Here is a 23,135-nt window from a genome sequence, read left to right on the forward strand (position 1 = left end):
GGGAGCTGGCCTCACTGCTTGGTCCGTGGGGAGCGAGGTAGGGGAGCGAGCTGCTGCGGGTCTGGCCCTCGGGTGCGTTCTGATGAGTGCCACCTTCCACCTGTGTCCTGATGCTCGGGATGGCCTTGGTCAATGGGGATGGTGCGACGGAGCCCTTGGAGGCCTCACGCTTCCTTCGGCCTGCTGTTCTGCTGCCAGGTGAGTGTTGCAGGATGACTTCATTTGACTTAAGGCATTTATTGAATTCCTTCCTCGCGTTATCCAAAGGCCACCCGAATTCTAATTACGACACTTTCACTCTCCATACCCCAAGAGCGTCTTCAGTCCCGCTCTTCACGGGGCGGGTGGGGAATCAGAGGGACGGACCGCGGGGCTCATCCTTGCGTCCGGTTTCGCACGCCGCCCGCTTAGGTCGTGACCTCCTGCGGCCAGGCTGCCGCGCTGCGACGCTCAGAACATGCTGTGCTGCTGTGCGAGGCTGGCAGCCCCAGGCCCCTGGTGCACATGTGTTCGGGGGAGTGGTGCGAGGGCCCGCTGTGTCGCGGACTGGCCACTGTTCCGGGGCAGGGCCCGTCAGTCCCCATGGACTCCAGGGAGCACAGAGCCTCGGGACTTGCCTAACGCCCTGCTTGCCTCACGGGCGCCCCATCGTGATGCACCTGCTTCCTGCAGACACGCCGGGGCTCCTGTGCCCTGCACGGGTGAGAATGGGCTCTGGGCCTGCATCGCTCCGGGCAGCGTCCAGCCGCTGGGCTGCCACTGTGAGTCCACGTCTCTGAGGCATGCTGTGGTGGTGGGGCCGTGGGCCGTGGCCCCGCTGTGCCACGGGGTGGGGAAGGCAGAGGAAGGGGCGCTGGCCTCGCTTACTGCCTTCTCAGGTCCCGCAGCAGAGCCACGGCACACCCAGCTCCTCTGGGGTCTCATGGGCGGGCTGGGCCCTTGGTGAGACCGGCTCCGCATTCCACAGCCCCTGGTGGCATTGGTGGGGGCCGCGGGCAGTGGTGAGGGCCCCTCTATGTCCAGACCCGTCGCCTCAGGTCTCTCTGGTCAGGATGCAGCGGAGTTTGCTGCGCAGCCTCCTGGCTCCTGCTCCTTTTGCATCGTTTCGGGTGAAATCTCTGCAGGTTTCCACTTTCCTCCTGCTCAGTGAGGGCCACCTTTGCTGTCCCTGCAGAGGTCTCGGCAGAGGTCGTGAGAGGTGGGACCTCTCTGTGCGTCGCAGGATGCAGCCATATCTCTGGGGAAGAGCTTGATCGCTCAGTCCAGGCGTGTTTGCCGAGTACGTGTTCCGGGCCTGGCCCTGCTCTCAGCCCTGGGGACACGGCGATGGGTGACGAGGGCCCTGACCTCAGCGAGCGAGCCTGGCAGCCCACATACATCTGCTGAAGAAGGTGCACCACGATGTGTGGTGCAGCCAAGCCAGTGGGCAGGGGTCCCTTGGCAGGTTCCCGAATGAGCTCTGCTCCTGGCGATGCAGGCTTCTAGCAGATAGTCATGGAGAAGGAGTCCCGAGAGGCCCGGCCAGGACGGGACCAGCAAGTCGTGTGTGGAGCAGGAGGAAGGCCGCTGACAACAACGGCGGGCGGCAGGTGTGCAGCCCTGGGCTGTGGGGGCTGTGCCACGCTCCAGGCAGGGGACAGCTGTGGCCTGGTCACAGGGGGTCCCCGTGGAGCCTGCGAGAAGATGCTGGATTTGCAGTCACTGGATGCCGGGTATGATCAGACCTGGTGCCAAGGCTGTGTGTCTGGGCATGATCTCTATCCGTCTGTCTGTCCACCCACTTGTCCACCTTCTACAACTTGATCCCTGGTCTGTATGGGGCCCCATGTAGGCCTTAGGTCCCTCAAAGTGCCTGAGGTGGCCTCCCTGCCCTGACAGGTCCACTGCCTGGCATGGGAGGTGGATAGACAGCCGTTACAGAAGGTGCCCGAGGTGACGAGGTGGCGACTTGGGGCTCCTCACTCTGCCCGGGGGTGTTGTGGAGGCTCACCAGGGGACACTTCAGCCAGACTTGGCGCTGAGGACAGGCCGGGGCCAGATCCGGATGCCAGGAAGTGCTGGCCAAGGGCAGGAGTGCGGTCTGGCCTGAAAGCAGAGCGTGCTTGGAGGCTCGTGGGGCAGGTGGGCGCGGCCTGCCCCGCGGGAAGGGTGGTGGGCACGGCTGCATGAGGTGTTTGGGTGCCGGGGCAGAGTGGGGTCACGGGCCGTGGGGAGCTCTGGATGGTGGGGAGCAGGTCTGGGTCCACGGTCTTGTTCACAGGCTGGGTGCTCCCTGCTCTGTTTCCAGAGGATGACTTAGCATCTGTAGGTTTGGGTTTCTGCCTGTATAAGACCTTGGTGCTGGTTATCATGGCCACTCATGCAGGTCTGCCCATGGAACCTGGACCACTAGCCCCACCTGTGCTGATTGCCGGACCTCCCTGCCTACCAGCCCGGCTGCGGGAAGTCCCGAGTTGCGGGTGCTGGGGCCTAGCACACAGGTTTTGTCAGTTGTCCTTGTCCAGCACCCTTGTACTGGGCGGCAGCCTGGGTGAGGGAAGCCCAGTGGCCGGGAGGGAGGAGCGGGTGGTGGCGGGGAGGGGGTGCTGCAGAGCCGGTTCCCTGGGGCTGGCCGGAGGGGTAGGTGTGTGAGGGCTGCTGGCTGCTGTGCACTTACGCGGTGTCCTGGGCTTGGTCTGCAGGTTGTACCTGCCTTAGTGGTCGGTGAGGAACGTAAATCCTGGCCCGGGGCACGCCCACGGCTTCCATCCTTTGTCCCGGGGTCCCTGTGGCCCTCCTCTCCCAGCTCTGCTTCTGGCTGTGCTGTAACTTGAATGTCACTGGCCACCCCTGCGTGGGGTGGAGAGCACCCCTTGAGTGCGGCCCCTACAGGAGCTCGGCACGGGGGTGGGGGTGGGTTACAGCCCCGCGGTGCTCCGGAACTTTCAGGGTGCGGCCGCCCGGTTCGGCGTGAGTCAGGTGCTGGTGAAGCTGATGGATTGGGTTAATCTAGTAAACCTGGAGAAGCAGGCCTCCTTACAACATACTTTTTCATAAGCCCATTAAGATTTGAGGTCGTAAGCTTTTCACGCCTGCCCTCCTGCGGGAGCAGGCATAGATCACTGCCAGCTGCCCGAGGCTTTGCAAACGAGAGTCGTCACCAGGACCGTGCTCACTGCTGAAAACCTCGCAGGGAGGCGCTGGGAGAGGGTGTCTCCACGCTTCCAGAGTGGCACTAACGTCAGCGTCCTGGGGATTCAGAAAGAGTATTTAAAGAAGTATCTAGAATGTCCGTAGTGACTGAGACTTTCCTCACATTTCAGTCCGGTTGGGTTTTATCGGAGCTTACTGAGGGCTGGGATGCTAAGGGGAAGCCGCCTTCGCTCTCCAGGCCTGGTGTGCTCCGGCGCCGTCAGCCGGGCGTGTGTGGGGCTCCAGTCTGGCCCAGGTGCTTCCTGGGAACGAGGGACCTTCCGGCTGGGGGCCTTGGGACACCTGTCAGCCTCCACACAGTGGCTGACGTGGGCCGTCATCTCCCGCTTCTGTAGGTGAAATTCTGAATTGTCCTTGGAGCGAGAAGAGAAAGTTGCTCGACATTTTGGTCCCTGAGCTCTAAATTTGTAACAGATAGAATCTTGATTTCTGGGAAGTTCTGTGAGGAGGGACTGCCCGGTGTGGTGTGGCCTGTGGGCGGCTGCTCCTTCCCTACTGGAAAAAGCTCCTGCGAAGTGACGATCGGGCCTAGAGCTGGGACCAGGGACAGTTCGGGGTGAGGACTGGCGCAGCAAGGCGGACTGCACGCGGTGGGCTGGGAGGCCCGGACCTGCGGGCTGGGGAAGAACCGGGGATTGCGTGCCACAGGCGAGTCAGCAGTGGTGTGGCCTCTCCCCCGTCCTCTCCAGAGCCCCCGGTGTCAGCAGATTCTCGGATGTCTGGGAGGCCCCAGCTCCTTCCGAGCCACGAAGGGGATGGCGGCTCACCGAGCATGCTGTTCCATCTTTGCCGGAGGTCTGCACGTCCTGTCACTTCTTTCTGAGGGACTGGGGACCCCGGGTCCCGCAGGCTGTAGAGTTGTTTGGACGGACCCCTTAGTTCCTGAGTCCCTGGCTGGGACGCACTCGAGGGACGACCAGCGGTGCCCACTGGGTGCATCGGTCATAGAGACCATCGGGAGGCGGGGGTGCTCCTGCCTCCCATGGTGGATGCGGAGGGAGGAGGCATGGCTGGGGGGACACGCTGGGCGACACATATGCTGCCTGTGTCCAGGGGCCGGGCTGGTGTCGGCCTCGGACTGGGTCTTTGTGGCTCTGGCGGAGGAACTGGAATATGTGGGTAGAAATAATGGGGTTAATGTTCTGAGTGTCTGACTGCTGGAGCCGAGGCCGCCGTAGACGCGGGTGCCCCGGCCTTGCCAGCTTCTGGTTCACGAGGAATCTGAGAGCCAGAGAGCAGCAGGACGCTGCAGTCCCAGGCTGCGTCCATACGGCCCCTGAGCCGGGCTGCTGGAGCCTCTGGCTGGGAGTCTGAGCGGACAGAGCTGGAGGCCTCACACAAGGTCACACCGCGGGTAATGGCTTGTCACGGCTTCGCTGAGCTCTGAGGTGATATATTCATGAATATTTTATCTTCAGTGTGACCTTAAGCAGCCTGTCTAACTTCTTTAGGCCTCTGGACAGAAGGTTCAAGAAAACTGGGGCTGTTAGAGACCCTCTGGAGGACTGGGTTCATCTGCCGCGTGAGGGAGGGCGAGTGTCCTCCTGGGGTGGCCGGCCCGAGTGGGGTGGGGGCGCGCCTGCCGGCCCGGCTTGGGGAGGGGGGCGCTGTGCACACGCAGCCAGGCCTGCGCTCGCCCAGCGCCCAGCCCGAGAGCCCTGCTGCGGTCGGGAAGGGAGTGAACGTGACGTGTTAGATACAGATGGTGCACTGGGGGGAATTACTGACTGGGGCTTCGTTACCATGAGGGACGTCGCGGTCCCCACGGCTGCAGTGGCACTTGCACGGGCGTGTGGTCGGTACAGCACGGTACGGGGAGAGAACATAGGAGGGGCCTGTCTCCGGGGGACCAGGGGCGCGGGGTCAGGAGCGGGGAGGGAGGAAAACCCCAGGCAGGGCAGGGACGGAGGCGAGCGGCCACACGGTGTTCCCAAGACTGTGCGACAAACGCTCCGGAAGCCCGTGCGCTGCGCTGGCTGGCGGTTTGCCGACGGTCTGTTTTTGGGTTGTGAGTGGGGACATCATGTCTGCTGGGTCATCGCATGGCTGGGTACAGTCTCCCTGGCATCAGGGCTCTAGAAGAGCGGCGTGGGAGGGGGAGGCTGTTCTGCGTCAGTGCTCCGGTGCCCTGGGGTGGGTTCCCTTGGCCATGCCTTGCTTCAGCTCTGCCATCCTTGGCGGCAAAATCTGCCGATTCCCTTGGCTCACTTAGCCCCAGGAGGACCTGTGTTCAGAGCCCCGGGCTTTGCTGTAGCCTGGTGGCCACGGCGGGGCTCACCTGATGGTTGCGTGCTGGCGGGACTTCCTCCGTGGAAGTCGGTTGAAGGCAGAAGGAAGGACTCGTTCACTTGTCCCTTATACGAAAGGATTGTGTCAACCCAAAGGACGAAAGAAGGAACCAGAACAGTGAGAGAGGGGGTCCTGGCTGAGCCTCCTCCGAGCTGCCCTGGCAGGAGTGCTTCATCTGGGGGCGTCTCCCTGAGGGTGGGTGCACGAGGAAGCCCGTTTTCCTGGTGCGCACTTCCCGAGGTCGGCCTAGGCCTAGGCAGTGGTGCCCTGGATGAGGACAGATGTTGTCCTAGTCAGGAGGGGAGGGGAGTGGTGCTGGCTGTCCGCTGGCCCTCAGGTAAGTAAGTAAGGGCCGGGCCTCTCTGGGCTACCGAGCTGGGCCTCCTACAGCAGGACCAGCGAGGGGCCCAGGGCCTGGACTTTTTCCCCGGCGTATCTGGTTACTTTGCTTCTTATTGGGGACAGTGCCTTAGTGGCTGTGTCCTTAGTTACGTGAGGCTTCCTTGTCAGGCAGAGGGCAAAGTTGAGAGGGCAAAGGGCAGGCAGCCGTGGCACGGTGGACACTCATGATGGGAGCAGGCAGAGGCACTGGGCTGCCTCCCTCCACCCCTGCGCCCCCGGCTTGCGTCCTGCCTCCATGCCTCTGTAGCACCCCTCACATGCGTGGGGACACTGGGCTGAATTTGTGGGCCACCCCCGCCCCCAGCCTAGGAATGCCTGAGATGGGCTGGGCTGGGGTGGGCTGCTCTGGTGGCCCCTGCCGTCCCTTACTGCAAAGCAGTTGGGGGTGGGGACACCCTGTACCGGGGTGCAGAGAGCTCCTGGCGTCAGGGCTGCCCATGCAGGGACCCCTCTTGACCACGTGTGTCCTGGATTTATAGACTCTTGAGGTCCAGCTTCCCCAGTAATTACCTTCCGTTTTATGTGCTCTGGAAGAAATTCAAAAAGTCAAAGTTAACCTAAGAATCGCTTTCAGGAGCTTGGCCTGCTGCGTCCCAAGTGTGGGAAGTATTCTCAAGGTTTCCAGTCCAATTTTCTGTGACCTTTTGTTAATGACCATGAGGAGAAGGCAGCCATCTGCCCGGGTCCCTGGTCATGACCACTCAGAGCGGCGGCGGGCTTCGGCTCCCCCCTGGGTCCTTTGGGACCAGGCTTTGTGCTACTAGGACTGTGTCTTGGGCCCGTCCCTGGCTTCCTGTCACTGTGTGAGGACTGAGATTTGCACACGTGAACCTCCCAGCTCCTTGGCAGACCTGAAGGACAGGCCGCGAGCGGGGCTCACCGCACCCCCGTGTGCCCTCGGCTGGTGCTGGTGGAGCGCGGATCAGGGTCCCGCAGGCCCCTTTGCTGCTTGCTGCCGAAGTGCCCACTCGGAGTCCCCTGGAGGGAGAGGATGTGGTGGCAGCTTTGGAGGACAGGGGAGCCCTCCCCCAGGCCACCTCCAGCCCGACACGAGTAGCCCCTCATTAGTGTTAGTGTTAGTCAGTGTCTCTGTTGCACTTCATCTGCAGTGTCTTAAACACGATGACCCCGCGGCACGATGGGTGTTTACCCCCTGCATTCGTCACGCTGTCCCATCGCAGTGTTTCAGTCTTTATGGCCACGGGTAAGGGGTCGGGGGTGCCCTGCCCTGCGGTCTGCCTCATGGTGCTGGGTGGTCTTCCCGTGGGGTCACCACTGTGATGGGATCATGTGGGGCGTAAAGCTGCTTCTCTCCCAACCGTCCCTAAAACAGATATGCAGGAGTGAGTTATGGGGTCAGCGGGTACCACTGTTTCCAAGGTGCTGTGTGTATATTGGGACCGGCCCGGAGCGGGAGGGATGTCCTCTTCATGCTTGTCATCACCAAGCGTTTTAATTAACGTTGCTCTTCTTGGTTCAACTGAGCACAAATGGTAAGATCCGGAGTCTACGTCTCTGCGGTTCCTGCTACATTTCTAAAGTTCTGTGCGTATTTAGTAGCTGGCTGTGCAGCATTTTAAGATAACCTTCATTCCATCCGCGGTTTCTGCGTGGAACATTTTTAAGCTCTCGAGGTCTGAGGAGAGTATTCATGGCCTCGCGAGCGTTTGTCCGGAACCGCGGCTGTGACTCGCAGGCCTCCCGGTGGGGAGCGGCGCCCAGAGAAGGCCGCTTCCCCTGCTCCGTAGGCGCTCCGAATCGGTCCAAAATACAAAGTAGGGGACGGTTCCTTAGGGCAGGGAGAGATGCGTGGGGGTTTAGGATGGTAAGAGGGTGCTCTGGGGAGGGGCTCGGGATGTGACCAGAAGAGCAGGTAGCTCGACGGGGTGAAGCGAAGGGTAACCCTTAGAGGCCAGAGGTGGCGAGGCCAGCCTGGGGCCAGTGTGTGCCCCCGACTGGGTGTGGTCAGGTGCAAGCTGTGTGGGGAGACAGGGATCTGTGCGGTGCCCGCTCCTCCTCCCCGGGCTGTGGCGTGTCGTGGAAGAGGCAGGGTGAGGGGAGCAGAGAAGCGTCCTGTCTTGGCTTCAGCAGAACATCCCAGTGCTCGTGCTCAGCAGTCAGTCTACAAGCCTGCATCTTTCGGACCAGAGCGGAGCCCCATAGAGTTCTATTTTATCACGGAAGGTGCTCGGTTATTGTCTAATTTCACATGATTCCATTTTTAAATCTTTTGTCACATTTTTCATATTCCTAGATGCACACATTTGGGAAAGCTTCTCTTTTAGGCCTTGAAAACCATTTTAGGTTTGGAGGCTGTGCTCCTTAGCTTTCCCCGCCGTCTGGGCCCGGACCTCCGTCGATGCTGACCTGGTTCTGTGCAGTCCCTCTGTGTCCTCCCTGGAAGGGGACCGGAGGTGCCCACTGAGCGGTCCCTCTCTCCACCCGTCCGCACGTCTGTGATGGGGCCGGCAAGCCGGAGGAGGCCTGGGAGGCCGTGAGGGAGGAGGAATTAACGCGCGTCCCCGTCAGAGGAACTGTGGACTTTCTGAACCTGTCGGCCGGCTGCTGGCTGTGGGCCTGGACTGCGTCCTCGCCGTGGGGGCCAGGTCTTCCCCAGTCTCCACTTCCAAGGAGCCGGTCCCGTGTAACAGGCGTCGGTCCCTCATTTGCATATCGACCCCACTCATCCCGGGTAGCCCAGTTTCTGTCCCTGTTTGGTCTGGAGGATGCAGGGGCACTGTGACCTCTGGCCTTTATGACCTCGCATCCTTGTCTTCCCTGGGGCACGGGCCAGGTTCTCCTGGAGTTAGTGTCTCTGGAACCCCAGCTCTGGTTGTCCAGGTAAATGCCTGCTTGCCTCAGTGTTCAGCGAATTCTTTCTTGGCTGACGCCCCTGTGATGCAGGAGCGGCCTGGTGAGCACAGGGCAGGGCTGGTCTGCCTCTGGCCAATGGAGGAGGCGGGGTGGGCGATTTCGAGGCCGCGTGTACCCTGCCTTTCTCTGAACCCCAATCCTTCTATGTCCTGTGTCCAGAGAAGGGGAGGCCTGTGTTCCTGAGTGAGGCTTGGTCCCATACTCCCACGCAGGCTTCCCCGCCGTGCCGGGGCCGGGGCGGCCACAGGCAGAGTTGTTCTTCTGAGGACCGTGCTTGGGGCCATGGCTTCGGGGAGTGTAAACTGGAACCGCAGAGCCGGGGGAGCCCTGCTCATGCAGCAGTGGGTGCTCCCTGGGACCCTCTGGGTCCCCTCGACCCTGGAACAGAGTCCCAGCAGGCCTCCTGTCCCTTTGTTCCCGGGAGTCTTTGCAAGCACACTCGGAGTTCCCCTGTGGCGTCTCAAACGCCCTGGGGGAGCGAGCTCTGGAGTTAGAGTGGGACGCTTTTAATGCGATAACTGGTATTTGTGAACACTGATTTCGAGCAGTTTGCCGTCATTTTGAATACTTGGGTCCACTAGGTAACGTTAACTCATTCCTGAGCTTGGAGGGGAGCCAGTAACCTAGCCTTGCTCTCCCAAATAGGACACCTGTTGGCCTGCTTCCTCCTGCTACTGGCCGGCGGTGCTGAGTGTACACGTGTGTGTACGCGTGTGTACTCCGATCCCCTGGTAGGGGATGGGCATGCCCAACGGCCATGGGCGGGGCCTGGAACCGTGGAGATGGGCCGAGACCAAGTTCTCTGATGTTGGGGGCCGGTTCCCAGCCCCACGCCGTTAGTAGGTGGCCCTCTGGGCCAGAGGCTGTGCCTTCCTGGACTGGAGAGTGGGGCGGGGCCTCAAGAGCGGCCCTGGCAGCATCGGTGCCCTTTGTCTGTCTATTGGGGATCAGGAGAGCAGAAAGCCTAGAGACCCCAGTGAGGGGGCACCTCTGTGCAAAGGGAGGGTTGGAGGCTGGTTTGGTGCAAATTCATGACAGGTCGTCCAGCGTGTCCCTGGCGGGAGAACACCACTGGCATTCTGCTGAATCCACAGACAGCGGATGTGTGCTGGCGTTTGCTAAGCAGTCCTCGCTCCGGGCACAGGGCGGGGGGCTTTCCTGTGGGTCACCTCCTGGCCCGCCCCTCTGCGGCTGCATGTGTCTCTCGGGGATACCCGGACAGAGGCTCTAGGCCATATCGCAGGCTGTCGTGACGGCTGGAGGGGTGAGCTGAGCCACACGCACCTAGGACACAGTCCATACGTGGAGGAACACCTGCAGGGCAGCCATTCTGCTGTGTCACAGAAGGGAAACTGAGGCTCAGCGAGGCCCTCACTTGCCCGCGATTGTCTGGCTTAGGAGCGAAAGGACTAATGTGTGTGGGCTCTTGGGCAGCGGCCATCTGTGCTGAGACCCTGATGCCTGGCTCCCAAGCTCCCGCCCCGGTTTCTATGCTGCCCTCCGAGGGGAGCAGTGGGAGGTGCGGGCGGGAGCGGGGGGTCTTCCCGCCGTGGCGTGGGCGCTGCCGGGGAGGAGAGCCGCACACCCAAGTGGGCCTGCAGGACCTCGACGAGAAAAGCCAGAGTGACTTCTCCGCGGGGGCCTCGTGGGGGTCACCAGGACCCCAGCCTTCTCTGTGGCATCGCTCCCTCCATGCGTCCGCTCCCAGCTGCCTTCCCTGTGCGCCGAGCTCCCCCCGCTGCGTTATTTCCACTCTGTGGGCCTGGCTCTTGGCGTCTGCTCTGGAGGGTCTGCTTGCGGCTTCGCCCGTTGGTCACCCGCGCGGCCGGGAGCCACTGTCGGGGGCAGCCCGTTCCTCTCCCCGCACGCGGCTCCGCTGCTGCTAAGACCCGTGGAGTCCGGCGTCGCCCCCCTCGCGGACGGGGAAACAAGCAAGCCGCCGTGCCTCTGACGGCCGTCGAGCAGGTGGGCAGCGGGGCGCCGCGATTGCTGGTGGGCACGCTGCGGGGGGGCGCGGGGGTCCTGCCCGAGTGTGGGAAGGGCTGCGGTGCCGCTGTGTCCCAGGCTTCCTTCCTGTCCTTACCTTTGTAAGAAGGGGCAGCACGACCGCGTGCTTGGCCCAGGCCCGTCTTCTCGCCCTCAGAGCTCTGGCCTGGAGCGGCCCGGGCTGGAGTCCTAAGCAGCGGTGTGGCCGAGGACAGGCGGCCCGAACCAGAGCCGGGCCCTGGGCCTCTGAGGGCAGGGGCGAGTGAGTGTGTGCTGTGTGCAGGGTGGGCCGTGGCGGCCGGCGGAGGTCTGGCCTGGGGCACCCTACTCTTCTCCTCTGACCTGGTCTTTTCTTCATCTGCTCAGTGAGCTCCTGGGCGAGGGAGGCGCTCGGGTCTGCTCCCGGGTGTCCTGGCAGCCCAGCCTTGGACTGATGCCGGGACGTCATCGCACCCGCACATCACTGTCAGTCATCCGTGCTGCCTTGGACAGACAGAGGGACAGGCAAAACCGTCCTCATTGTTACTTGGCAGAATACCTGTTTCTGTCTCCTCCAGTAGACTAGCAAGGACTCCGGTGCTCCACTTCCTGCAAGAACTTGGAGCCTGACATTATTCTAACACTGGGCTCATGGGTCGGGGACGCGCTGCCCCTGTAATGGAGGATCTCACAGCTAGGACTTACGAGGGTGCAGTGAGAGCCCCCCCACGCAGAGACAAGAGCAGAGAGCGGGAGCGGGGGGGCAGGTGCCCCGGGATGCTACGGGAGAACTGTCCAGGCCGTGTGGAGTGGGGAAGCCGTGCACAAGTCCCATCCAGCGGGGTTGGGCATGGGCTTGGTTGAAGGAGGTGGCCCTTGGTATAGATGTCAGCCCTACCCACGTAATGTGGATGGGAGCCATCTGGCCAGGGGTGACCCCCCCCCTCACCGTGGATCCTTGTCACTGGGTGAGAAGGAGGGCACCGTCTGGAGTGAGTGGGGTCCCGTCAGGGGTGGGGGGCTCTCCGTTCTGAGGTAGGTGGGCCTCCCTGGTTCGGGGCCTTCTCGGCTTGCTTGCTGGCGCGTGGTGTTTTCTCGCGTGCACCCGTGAGTGTTAACGGATCTTGGAGTGGATTTGGTCATGTAGCAGCGGCCTGAGAAGAGTTGCTTGTGGAACACGCGGCGACGGGGCTGGGCTGGGCTGGGCGCTGGGCGCACTGCCCGCACTGACGGTGGTGCGGACTGACCCCTTCCCTCTCTGTGTTCCCGGTGCCTCCGGGGGCCTGAGCGCGCCCTTCAAGCACTCTTCGCTGCTGGGTACCAGAGAGCAAGGGGGTTTGAGACCCGGGGCTGCCTGCGAGGGTCTTGCTTTCACAGTGGAGCCCGGAGCCACAACCTTCAGAACGGGCCCGCCACCCTTCTATCTGGAAGCTGGAGACGGGCATCCATTCCCTGCCCCATCCTCTGTCCCCGGGCCCTCAGTGCAAAGCCCACTCCCATCTAGCCACCACCGTGGCTCCCCGTTGGACTTCTTGCTGCCGCCCTGGCTGCCTGCCACTGGCTCCCAAGGACACCAGTCCGGCCTGTCATTGACGGTAGCCTCGAGGGTGTCCCTCCCTGCGAGGCCCGCGGCCCTCTCTCCGGGCCTTGCTCCAGGCCTCTGGGCTCCCCCCGCCTAACCCAGGCTGTTTTGATGGTCCAGTTCAGTCGTTTCGGAAAATCGGCAAGTGCATTCTAGCGCGGATGGTCTGTGTGGTGTAGACCAGCAGCGGCATGGGGGCTGTGGCTCCGTGTTCTCTGGCTCTCCCAGTTCTTCTCTTTTCTTTTTTCTTTCTTTTTAAAATCTGTATATTTATTTGACAGAGAGAGACACAGTGAGACAGTGAGAGAGGGAAAGCTGGTAGGGGAGTGGCAGAGGGAGAAGCAGGCTTCCCGCTGAGCCGGGAACCCAGTGCGAGGCTCAATCCCATGACCCCGGGATCATGACCTGAGCCGAAGGCAGACGCTTCACGACTAAGTCACCCAGGCACCCCAAGGCCCTCCCAGTTCTGATTGCATCGGCCTGTGGGTCCATCGCCTTGTCTCCCTGCCCCTGAGCCCCTTCAGGCCACTGGCCCACTTCCCCTTCCCATTCTGTCCAAGCTTCTACAAGGTTCTGCTGGCCTCCTCCAGGGACAGGGAGCCGAGGCAGATTTGGACTCAGATAGACGTGGGTCCATGTCCGGTGGTGCCACATTTTCTCTAGGGGAGGTGGGTATGGGGGCTGCTCTTACCTTTCTGTGTCTGAGCTTCCTTCCCTGTTGGGTCGGGGTGGGAGCATCCGCCTGGGTGAGGGACACCTGGACCTATAAAGGGCAGGTGAGAGTTGAGGCCGTGGGCTTGCCGTCAGGCCAGCAGCATCCCAGCTCCGCCATTGTCCCCATGTGGCGCTGGCTGCCTGGGCTGCCCTGATGGCTGTTGAGGACTGCACACCAAGGGGCCAGGGCAGGAGGACCTGCTCCCTGACTCTGAGCGTGTCACCCCACACCCCCTTCTCCTGTTGCGCATGGCTGTGACCTCCAAGTCCAGCCAAGCTCGACCCCAGCGCCTCTCTCCTCTTGGCTCCTGCTGCCTCTCCGTGGTCCCCATGCTCTCTTCCCTTTGCTGCCAGAGCTGTGCGTCATGGGAGCTGCTTCAGAGCTGGGACAGCTTCCTTCAGGGAGAGGAGACGAGGCTCAGGGAGAGGCCGTCCTAGGAGACGGGCCACATCCTGGAGGCCGGGCCGGCTGCTCTCCGGCCAGGCTTCTGGAGGGCCGGCCTTGCCGGGATCTGTCTCTAGAGCCCTTTGCCCAGAAGACCGTCTGCCACAGGCGTGATGCTCAGTCCCTGACCGAGTGGAGTGTCACAAAGGAAACAACACACAAGCAGTAAAGTGTGTGCTTGCGCGAGTGCCTGCTGGGCAAGGGAGGAGTTGGGCAGTCCAGGGCTCGGGGGAGGTTAGACCCCCCGAGTGGCCTTCCCCCAGCATGGCTTCATGAGCGACGACTGGTCACACCAGAGCTGTGGCAGCGTCCAGTACTGTGCTGGGCGTCCACACTCCTCCCTCTTGTCTTGCCCTTAAAAGCCGTGCGCTGTCGGCCCGGTTGAGGCCATCAGAGGAGACGAGGCTCAGGTTAGTGCTCCAGGCAGAGCCACCCAGCCGGTGGGTGGCGAAGCCAGGGGACAGGCCTGCTCTGTGGGTACCTTTGTTGCCGGTCACCTGAGCTTGCTGCTTTGGGTCGCAGTGCATGTTTGCGAGGCCACCGAGCCAGGCACAGGTCTGGCTGACACGTGGGGCCCTTTCTGTTGGGAGGAGCGGTGGGGAGAGAGCGTAAGAAGCAGGAGAAGGAAGTGGGCAATTTCACAGGTGGCTTCCCCTCCCCCTCCCACACTCATGCCCCGACTCACGCTCGGCTTTTGAGTGGGTGTCTCCTCGCAGATGAGACCGTCGGAGCCACGTGTGGAAGCGTGGTTTCAAGGGCTTACCTGAGTACTAGGTCTCGAGCGCTTCCTCCCCGCGGCACCTGGAGAGCCCGGCTTGCCGCACGGAGCGAACAGTAACTGGGATTGCTAAAGCCTGTAGAGAATCGTGCATTTCCTAGCAGGTGATTTGTCGTCCCCCCCCCACCCCCTGCACGGAAGGAGCTGATGACAGTGACCTGCGGCGCCCTGCGTGCTCCCAGGCCTGAAGGTGCATCTGTGGCCAAGCCGGCACAGGAGGGCACAGGACGGTCTTAATATTACTTGAATACCTGAAAACCCGCATTTGAAGGGGACCTGCTGTGCGCCTGCTGTGAGCGAGCAGCCATGTCCTGTCCCGTTCGCGCCGAGCCGCGGGGAAGCGTCTGCGCCTGGGTGCTGTGCTCCAGGGCCATCGTGAGCTGCCAGACCTCTTGGGACCCACTGAGGAATGGCGCTCGCGGCCCTCAGTGGGGCTCTGGGGGTTTGGGGGCTCTGGAAAAAGGTGCCCGCTTGGACAGGACTGTGGCAGTTTCTGCCTGACTGTCAGTCACGTTCTGTGCCCTCGGCTCTGTGTGTCCTTCAAACGAAGACGCCAGAAGCGGCCCCGTGCGTTCCCGGCTAGTGCACTGGGGCTCCCTTAAGCTTTGCCGCCATTGTTCAAGGTTTCTGACTCTGTTTTCCGTAGAAGTTGCTGCCAGCTCGGCCGGCAAATAACTGCCAAGTCACATGGCAGGGAAATGCTGTCAGGGCCAGTGATGTAGTTACAAAACCGCTCGGCAGCCCGTGTTTTCTGGCCGCTTTCTGTTAAGTGTGAGTCACACCTCTGTCTTCCTTGGCGTAGAGCTGCTCAGATCCCGTCTTTAAGGCCATGAGGAAAGCAGGTTGTGGGTGACATTTTTACTGCTGGTGACACTTGTGATCATTTAAGGGGACCCTCAGAATCTCTAGATGTGAGCTCCTCGATGTAGCCTTGTACTGGTCTGCATCCCCCAACCTCCACCTGGGCACCCCTGACCTCTGCCTGGGGCCCCTGACCTCTGCCTGGGCACCCCTGACCTCTGCCTGGGGCCTCTGACCTCTGCCTGGGGGCTGCAGCCCTTTTTCCTGAACGCCGTCCTCCAGAGGGCCTCAGAGGCCTGTGAGCTTCAGGACCCTCAGGTGCGAGACCCGTCCTCTCACTCTCGGGGGTTCCACCTCCTCCCCCAGTTCCTTCGCCTCCTGCTAGTGGCCTTGGGGAGGGGTGTGTCCCACCTGGCCACATCCTGCCACCTCCGGAGGCTGGCGGGGGCGGGGCAGGGGAGGCGGGCGGCAGGGAAGGAGCTTCTCGGGACAGGCCGTCTGTAGGGTTTCCCTCCGCCTCTTCTAGAAGTTCGTAAAATGGAGCCCTTGCAGTAGGGCTTCTTTTAGTCTGGCTTCCTTCACTCTGTAATTATTTGCAATTTATCCGTAATTCTGTGTTATGCGTCAGTTGGTGCTGTTTTCTTGCTGAGTGATCCTTTGCTGTAAAGGATCCTTTTCTAGAATCCGCAGGCAGCTCTTTCCTTCCCTCTCTTGCCGTGAGGGAGCATCCCTGGGCCAGGGGCAGCCTCTCTGGGCAGAGGAGGAGCTGCACGGACCCCAGGGCTTCGGGGCTCCATGGGTCCACAGGGAGCCGCACTGAGGCCACCGCCTCCACTCCGGTGGCCCGGTGGCCCGCGGGTTCTGTCTGGGTCGTCAGCTGCTGGGACACAAGCCTCTGCGAGCGCTCCGGCCGCTGTGCACGGTGGGCCGGGGCCACGCTCGGCCCTGGGCAGCTGTGCGACCAGCCTTGTTGCTCTGTGCTGGGCGGCTTTGTCCCTGGGAGGCCACTTGTGCTTTAGTAAACACAGGATCAGGGAAATTGAAATCCCCGTTGAATGTCTGCGGATTGAGCCGTTTGGCTCGATGCGGTTAATGTCAGCGAGGATTAGACGGTTCTGTCGGATCCATTTCACCTGATGGCATTTTATTTTAAGTACAGCAACGCTATTGCGCTTTTAGAAGAAAGAGGTTCCTTTTTTTATTGCTGTTGTTAATGGATTTGGGGGCCGGTCTGGGTGTGGGCCTGCCCCGCTGTGGGGCAGGGCTGGGCCCCTTTGTGCCGTCAGTGTCCCCGTAAAGCAGAATCCCGGGAACGTGTAGGTGTTCCTGAACTCTGCCATAGTCGCCGTGAGGGTCTTTTGTCTTCCCTCCTACCCGGGGTCTCTGGCGTGTTAAGGTCACGTCAGAAGTGAGCTGCTTTTAATTAAATTTCACAAAGAATAAATGTTAACTCGAGAAGTGTCTAATTTCTTCTCTGCTGCTGACAGTGTCTTTTAAAAATGTGCTGTACGCTTTAATCTCTGTCATTATGAAGAGGCAATTCTAAAGGATATATCAGTGTTTTCTTAAACGGGAGGCATCTCAGTTATAAATTAGGGTTATTTTTCAGTCTATTTTGGTCCTCACTAACGCTAGTGAGCATCAGTTAGCGACCCTGCTCCGGCTTCAGAGTTGCGCGGGCACGGACGTGGTTTCCACCCAGGTGGCGGCCCTTCTCCGACAGAGCAGGTGAACTGGGGTCTGTGGGGGCTTCTCCTGGCACCTGGCGGGGCTCGGTGAGCCGTCGGGGTTGTGGAAGGCGGCTTCTCCATGGGGACCCAGGGAGGCCTTTCCGTGGGAAGGGCTGGCCCAGTGGATGGACCCTCCTACGTTGGGCCAGACACAATTCAAAGGTGTTTTTATTCTCTTCCTTTCCCATCTCTTACGGCAGATGAGCCGAGGGGGGGCAGGAAGAGCCCAGGGCTGCTTAGAGCCTCCCCCCGAGCCCCCATCTGTGGGCGCAGCCTTCCGGGCTCACCCTCTGGCTCCCTGGTGCTCGGAGGAGCTGGGCTGTAGTGTGTCATGTCCTCTTTCGTGCGTGTCCTCCGGTCCTTCGGCACCGGAGACTCGTGGACTCCTTGCCACGTCCCCCAGCCCACTCAGAGCTTCCTGGCCACTGCCCTTGGCCTGGCGTTGGTACTTGGGCTGGGAGGCGGAGGGGTTCTAGAGAAATGCTGAGCCCCACTTTGGGGCCTGAACCCGCGATCCGTCCTGGGAGCCGTACCCAGTGGACTCGTAGACACGGGACCCAGGAAAGGAGGGCCTTGCTTTGTGGGCCGCCCGGCACTTTGCTTTTGGGAAAGGCGTTGACTGGGGACAGTTGCCTTCATCAAGGATCTGTCACTGTGGTGTGCCAGCCACGTTGGGGGGACTAAGCTGCTGGCATTTAAATAAACCAAGGCACATGTGTAAAGCATGTGGTCACTCTCGAAGTGTTGGTGGCTTTGTTGAAAAGAGAAAAGCTCCCCGAGACTCAGGAGAGCAAGCACAAGGCCACCTTGCCCTCAGTGCAGGAAGGAGTGCTGCCGGGCGGGCAGCGGGGGGGGGGGGGGTGCTGAATTCCCGGGAGTCCGTTGGAGGCTGGGGTGGGTTGCCTTGTGCCCCAAAGGCATCATGACTCAGCTCTGCCGAAGAAAAGCTGACCAGGGTGACCCTATTTCTTCTATTCACATCACTGTGGTGAGGGGCTGGCCCAGAGGGGGCCGGGAAGTGCAGGGTAGCCCCGCGCCTTTGTGCAGTGGAAGAGTGAATTTCGGTTGAGCTCAGATCGCCTCCATCACATGGTCACCTGCACCCTGGCGCCCAGAGGCTCGGGAGCCTGAGCCTGCCGGGGGCAGCTGGCTTCTCTGCAGCTCGCCCACCGGGGAAGCTTGCCACGGAGCAGGCGTCTCCCCAGGTGGACGGCCATGCTCGACCTCGGAGAGCACCTGTGTGTCTCTGTCCTCACCGCGCCGCCCCCGCCCTCCCAGGCTGTTTGCACGCGGTTTCAGGGCTCGTGTGTGGATAGGTAATCGCAAAGCTTTTTTGGATTTCTTGAGCAGGGGCAGCACGGTTAGTAAAAAGGTGGATTCTTGTGGGCCCCCGATTTGTGCTCGGGTGCCCGGCCTGTCTCAGAGCTGCGTCTCACAGCGCCCCGTGCGCTCCTTCCCTTTCCCAGGCCCCTCCCATTGCCAGCTCTTCAGGCGTCGTTGTTAGATGAGTAAATCCTGCCTCTTGGTCTGTTTGTCCTGGTAACGAAGAGGTGAACCTCGAAACTCAGGAGGGAGAGCGGGGCGTGCACCCCCATTCCCCGCATGGACGGGTCTCTCTGCCCTCCCGGGGGACTTTGTGCGAGCACAGGGAGCCCTCAGCGGCCGGCGCGCCCAGTGACCGAGCCAGCGAGTGGAGGCCCGGCTGTCGGAGCGGCTGCGGGCAGGCCCCGGGTCCCCCACGATGTATGGGGGCGAGGGTTGCGTGTGCTTGGGGGTGAGGCGAAAGCAGGCGGAGGTGCTGGGGCCGGAGCCGGAGCTCTAGGGAGATCTGCAGCCGTCTCTCTTCTAACTTGGCAGGATAGGGTGACCGCACACACCTGGTGCTTTCCTCCATGTGTGACTGGCCCAGTGCTGCTCCTCAGGCTCTCTGGGGTCCGCCTACGCTCGCCGAGGGACGACTGCCAGCTCCTGTCTCAGGAGCACACGCAGCCGTCTGTCCCTCTGCCTGGCCACGGACACACTGTCGGAGTATCAGGACCACCCAGGGCTGCACGCTGGGCATTAACAGACCCATGAGAACGGCTGCTGCCTGGAGCAGCCTTCAGCCGGGTGGGAGACGGAGTCCGCAGAAAGTGCTCGGGAGGCCCTGGTATGCTGGCGTCGGTTTTCTTGGCAGACCAGCAGTGGGGGACCCGTGTGCAGAAGATGGCCTGGCTGGACAGGACACCCGCTGTGTGGCACCACCGGCCTTGAGCCATGTGGCCCATCACTAGGGAGAGGACCTGGCTCCCCTGGGCCCTTCCTCACCCCTGCCAGCATCCCTGGGGCTAGAGCAGATGTCTGTGATGCCCGCAGTCGGGACAGCCTGCCTCCGCTGGCGAAGGGTTTCTTCTCTGAAGTGTGTACCAAGGGCGAACGGGACCCAGGACATCTGCCGTCGAAGGGTCGCCCCCGATGTGGGTCTCGGTGCTGCTGCGCCTTGTGGCCCCCTCGCCACGTGACGGGGAGTGCCTGCCTTTCATGTAGGATCTTTCCTGGGCCCCGATAATCCCAGATCCTTTCATCAAGTGGAATCTGCAGCCCAGTATTGAAATACCTGTCGTCTCTCTCAAACCCTGGGGCCAGAGACTCCAGTGGTTGCTCTATTCATGGACTCCTGTTGCAGTAAAATGTGATAATTGATGAATATCTGTGGGAATGGATACGATTGTGTCCTCTTTAATGAGCTAACAATTTCAGGCTGAAATCTCAGCAGTGCTATTGTTTAGAATAAAGGCGACATGCAGATGAGGCCAGAGCTCAGATTGCGGTGGGACGATGCCGGCAGCCTCCCTATTGGGTCCATTAATTAATTCCCATCAGCCAGTTTCCCTGGGAATGAACTGGAAAAATAATTACAATGATACATGAGGTAAGGAGTTTAGAAATTCAAAAGGTGAAGGCAAGAATTAGTTTAGTACATAATTAGACATATTATTTGTGACTGTACATTTTTTTAAACGTGGTTCACTGAGGCAATCGGGTCCTATTTTTAGTCCTGGATAGCTAATAAATACCATTTGGGGCTGTTTTTCAACTCATAAAGGCTCATAAATTTTCTTAATGACATTAAGTGGCTAATTATATTGTACATTGTTAAAATAACTTCTATTGCAAAATCTAATAATACAACAAAAGTTGCAAAAGGAAGTTTTTCAAGGAGTTAATTTGACTGAATTACCAAGTGAAATTCTGAGTGTTTAGACCAAATTGAAAGAGTTTCAGCAAAAACCCTGCAGGTTCACGTTATTTGTGTTGCACATTTGCTCAGAAGGTGAACCCCGAGCCCCAGCTCCTGCCGGAGACAGCAGTCTGGGTGGAAGGCTGAGCGCCGCGTGCTTGGGTCTCGTGAGCAGGCAGATCTGAGGGAGCTCCTTGCTGCCGTCATAGCTGGTGTGCGCCAGCCCCGGTGACTGTGCTGTCCCCGTCAGGCTCCCCGGATGGCTGCCGGAGGAGGCTTTGTGTGGCACAAAGGCGTTTGAGTTCCAGCAGGCCTACTTTCGGGCAAACATTGTCCCCCCATGTAAGACCCCAGTGTGCAGAAGGTCCAGAGTCGCCCTGAGTGAACCAGTGCTGACACCTGCCCAGTGATTGTGAGTCATACCCTGAGGACGCTCGTCCGGCAGTTCCGTTTCTGGGAATCTCAGGGGACAGATATTTCCTGAGTTATTGATATTAAATGTGAACTCCGTTCTAGAAGTCTGTCTCCCAAACTATTGGAGAAAATAAGAACTGTAATAAAACAAGTAAATGAAAATCACGAATGAACCCCCCACCCCCCACCCCATGAGCCCATCACTGTCGTAAATACTCAGTGCACGTTGGCGTGTGTCCCCGAGGGATAGCTGATCTGGAGCAGGGCACTGTCTCCCTTTGCCTCTTGGTGCTCCCGAGACCTGGCCACGGGCCCGCATGCAGAACCCCAGCTGCCCACAGGCCCCGCGAGGCTGGGCACTGCATGTGTGGCCCGCAGCTGGGCCCTGCCCGCCCTCAGCCCCTTTTCGGTGGCAGGCAGAGTCCCTCCCTGCCCCCGATGCTGGACACTCGTGGTCTCGCCCAGGCCTGCGCTGCTCAGGGGTCGGCTGCACCGCCCTCCCCGTTTATGCTTTGTGTTCACAGTCAGAATTGAAAGGGGAGCCCCTGAGCTCAGGGACATGTCTACCCGTGCCCTTTTAGATGAAACTCGGCCCGCCCGTCCCCCCGTGGCTTCATCCACCAACCCAGACACACTTGCTGGTGCTTTATGGCTGCGGTTTGTGGAAGCTCTGGGAAGGAGGAAAACAAACAAGCCAGTCCTAATAAAGAAAAGTTATTTCCTCACTTGAATTTCTGAGTCCAGGGAGTCCATATGATGCCGACATCCATCTTCCTGCCGTTGAAGGGGAGGAAGACTTCTCCCCATGCGTCATGCTGGGTGGGAAGTCCAGGCGCTGTGCCTGCGGGGCTCCGGCCTCCTCCCCCGGAGGCCTGCCTCTGTGTGTTGTGGTTACGCGCCGCCCCGTGTTCCCTTGGTCTCTAAGGGTATCGTTGTGTAAAACTTCACGTTTCCAGGTGGGTAGGTACGGTGTGGAGAGCCAGAGATGCCTTTTCCTCTCCCAGGCCTCCAAGTGAGCTAGAAAGCTGTGCCTAGGGACGGTCCGCTGAGGCAGAGACATGGTGACGGGGGGGGGGGGGGGGGAGGCGCAGCACAACCTGCCCTTCGGTTCCAGCTTCCCCCGAGCCAGGCCCCGGCTTCTCCCCGGGAGCTACTCGGCCCCATTCGCGGAGTCCCGAGCGCTGCACAATTGTGTGATTCTGAAAATAAGCCCATTAAGCTGTTAATCACCATGTTCTTGGCTTTTCACAGTGCGGTGCCTGGACCCGCATATGGCTGGAAGTGACATACCCAGTCAGTTTAGCGGGGTGGCCCTTCACCGCATTTCAGAGGTAGGGTCCCCTTTACTGTGCATGTACAGAGGTCCGCCTTAGCCAGACCCCATGAGCACGCTGGCTGTGTCATCACACCACCGTGTTCACCCCTGCTGCACTGCACGTAGGAGGCCAGAAAGCCCTTGAGGGTAGGCGCCGTCTGATTCAGCTCCGTGTCCCGGCACCTTGTGTGGGACTGGGTGTGCTGGCGTCCGCACATGGGCTTCCCGGATCTCGTGGCTCCCTGGATCTGATCCACCGGTGTCCTATGGGGCACACTTGGAAACACCGCCAGACCTTGTTTAGGTGGGGGTAATGTGGCTCTGTGCCCCAGCTGTCACCGTGGGGCTGCTTGGCATTCTATGTCGTGGGCTTGTTTCAGCAGATCAAGCTCTATTCTGGCAGCTCGGGCCAGCGGGCAGCTGCCCTCTGGTTGCACACCCACCCCGCGTCCCTACGTGTAGGACCAGTGGCTGCAGGCAGCCTTTTGGTCATAGGGTCAGATCCGAATGTGAAACTGAGAAGTCCTAAATTTATTAAAGGCTTTCTTTTGGGGTTGGAAATATGCAGTAGATTTTCTATCCCTCTCAATTCTCTCTTAAAATTTAATGCTGCCATAAAAATGATGGATAACAAATTATTCCAGGAAAAATGACACTGAAAGACTCTTCTAACTGTTGGAGCAGAAGTATAGACTTGGTGCAGAAATATATGTGACCCAGAAAACTCACAAGGAAATAGGAAATCATGTACGTTGTGGAAAGCACAACCACATAATGTTGTTCCAGGCGGTAGAAAACAACAATTTTTATTCAAGATATTGAGGGACTGAATCTATTTTGTGCTGTTGGCACCTTTATTAACATAGTAACTCCATGCCTTTCTAGAATTCACTATGCAGCCTGCCCTACTCGGAGCACTGCGGGGGTCTAGCAGAGAGGTGGGGAAGCCCCAATCCTGTAATGGATGTCAGAAAGGTCCCGTATGATAAGCGGTGGTCATTACTCACACCGGCATTCCTGTGCCCCCTCAGAGCATCTTTGCACAGAGTCCCACCAGTATGGTTTCAAACTGTGTGTGGCTGTGGTTAAAACCACAGATGGCTGGGCCCAGGATCCCCCCACCCTAGGCACCTTCCCCCCACCAAAGAAAAGAAACTCCCGAATGCCGGTGCCAGAGAGAACTGACAGCCAGACCACAGGCTGCACCTGTAGAAGGAGGAACATATGGGAACAAAGCAGACATTGGCCCTCAAGTCCCACAGCAGGCTGAGGCAGGTTAGTTAGTTCAGGACAGACGGCCCTTCATTCCTTGGGAGGCCTTGGGGACAGCACACCGTGGCAGGTCTTTAAAAAACAAAATATTAACAGAAAATGATTCAGATCGGACATCCTGTCATTTTTACTCCAGAGCAGT

General features: G+C 60.1%; 1 protein-coding gene and 1 long non-coding RNA gene across 4 annotated transcripts in view; one reads left to right on the forward strand and one right to left on the reverse strand.

Annotated features, from left to right (window-relative positions):
- Positions 1 to 23,135, forward strand: part of TBC1D22A (TBC1 domain family member 22A) — a 296,923-nt gene that overhangs the window by 221,324 nt on the left and 52,464 nt on the right. The gene's annotated exons all lie outside the window — the stretch shown is intronic.
- On the reverse strand, positions 19,471 to 21,303 carry LOC106003996. The gene is made up of 3 exons (XR_001176812.2): positions 21,133 to 21,303; positions 20,416 to 20,524; positions 19,471 to 19,654 (listed from the first exon to the last, which is right to left on the reverse strand). It is a non-coding gene; the product is annotated as an uncharacterized LOC106003996 (long non-coding RNA).

Source organism: Mustela putorius, unplaced genomic scaffold (genome assembly GCF_011764305.1).
Source record: "Mustela putorius furo isolate JIRA1106 unplaced genomic scaffold, ASM1176430v1.1 tig00003871_pilon_pilon_pilon, whole genome shotgun sequence".
NCBI lineage: Eukaryota > Metazoa > Chordata > Mammalia > Carnivora > Mustelidae > Mustela > Mustela putorius.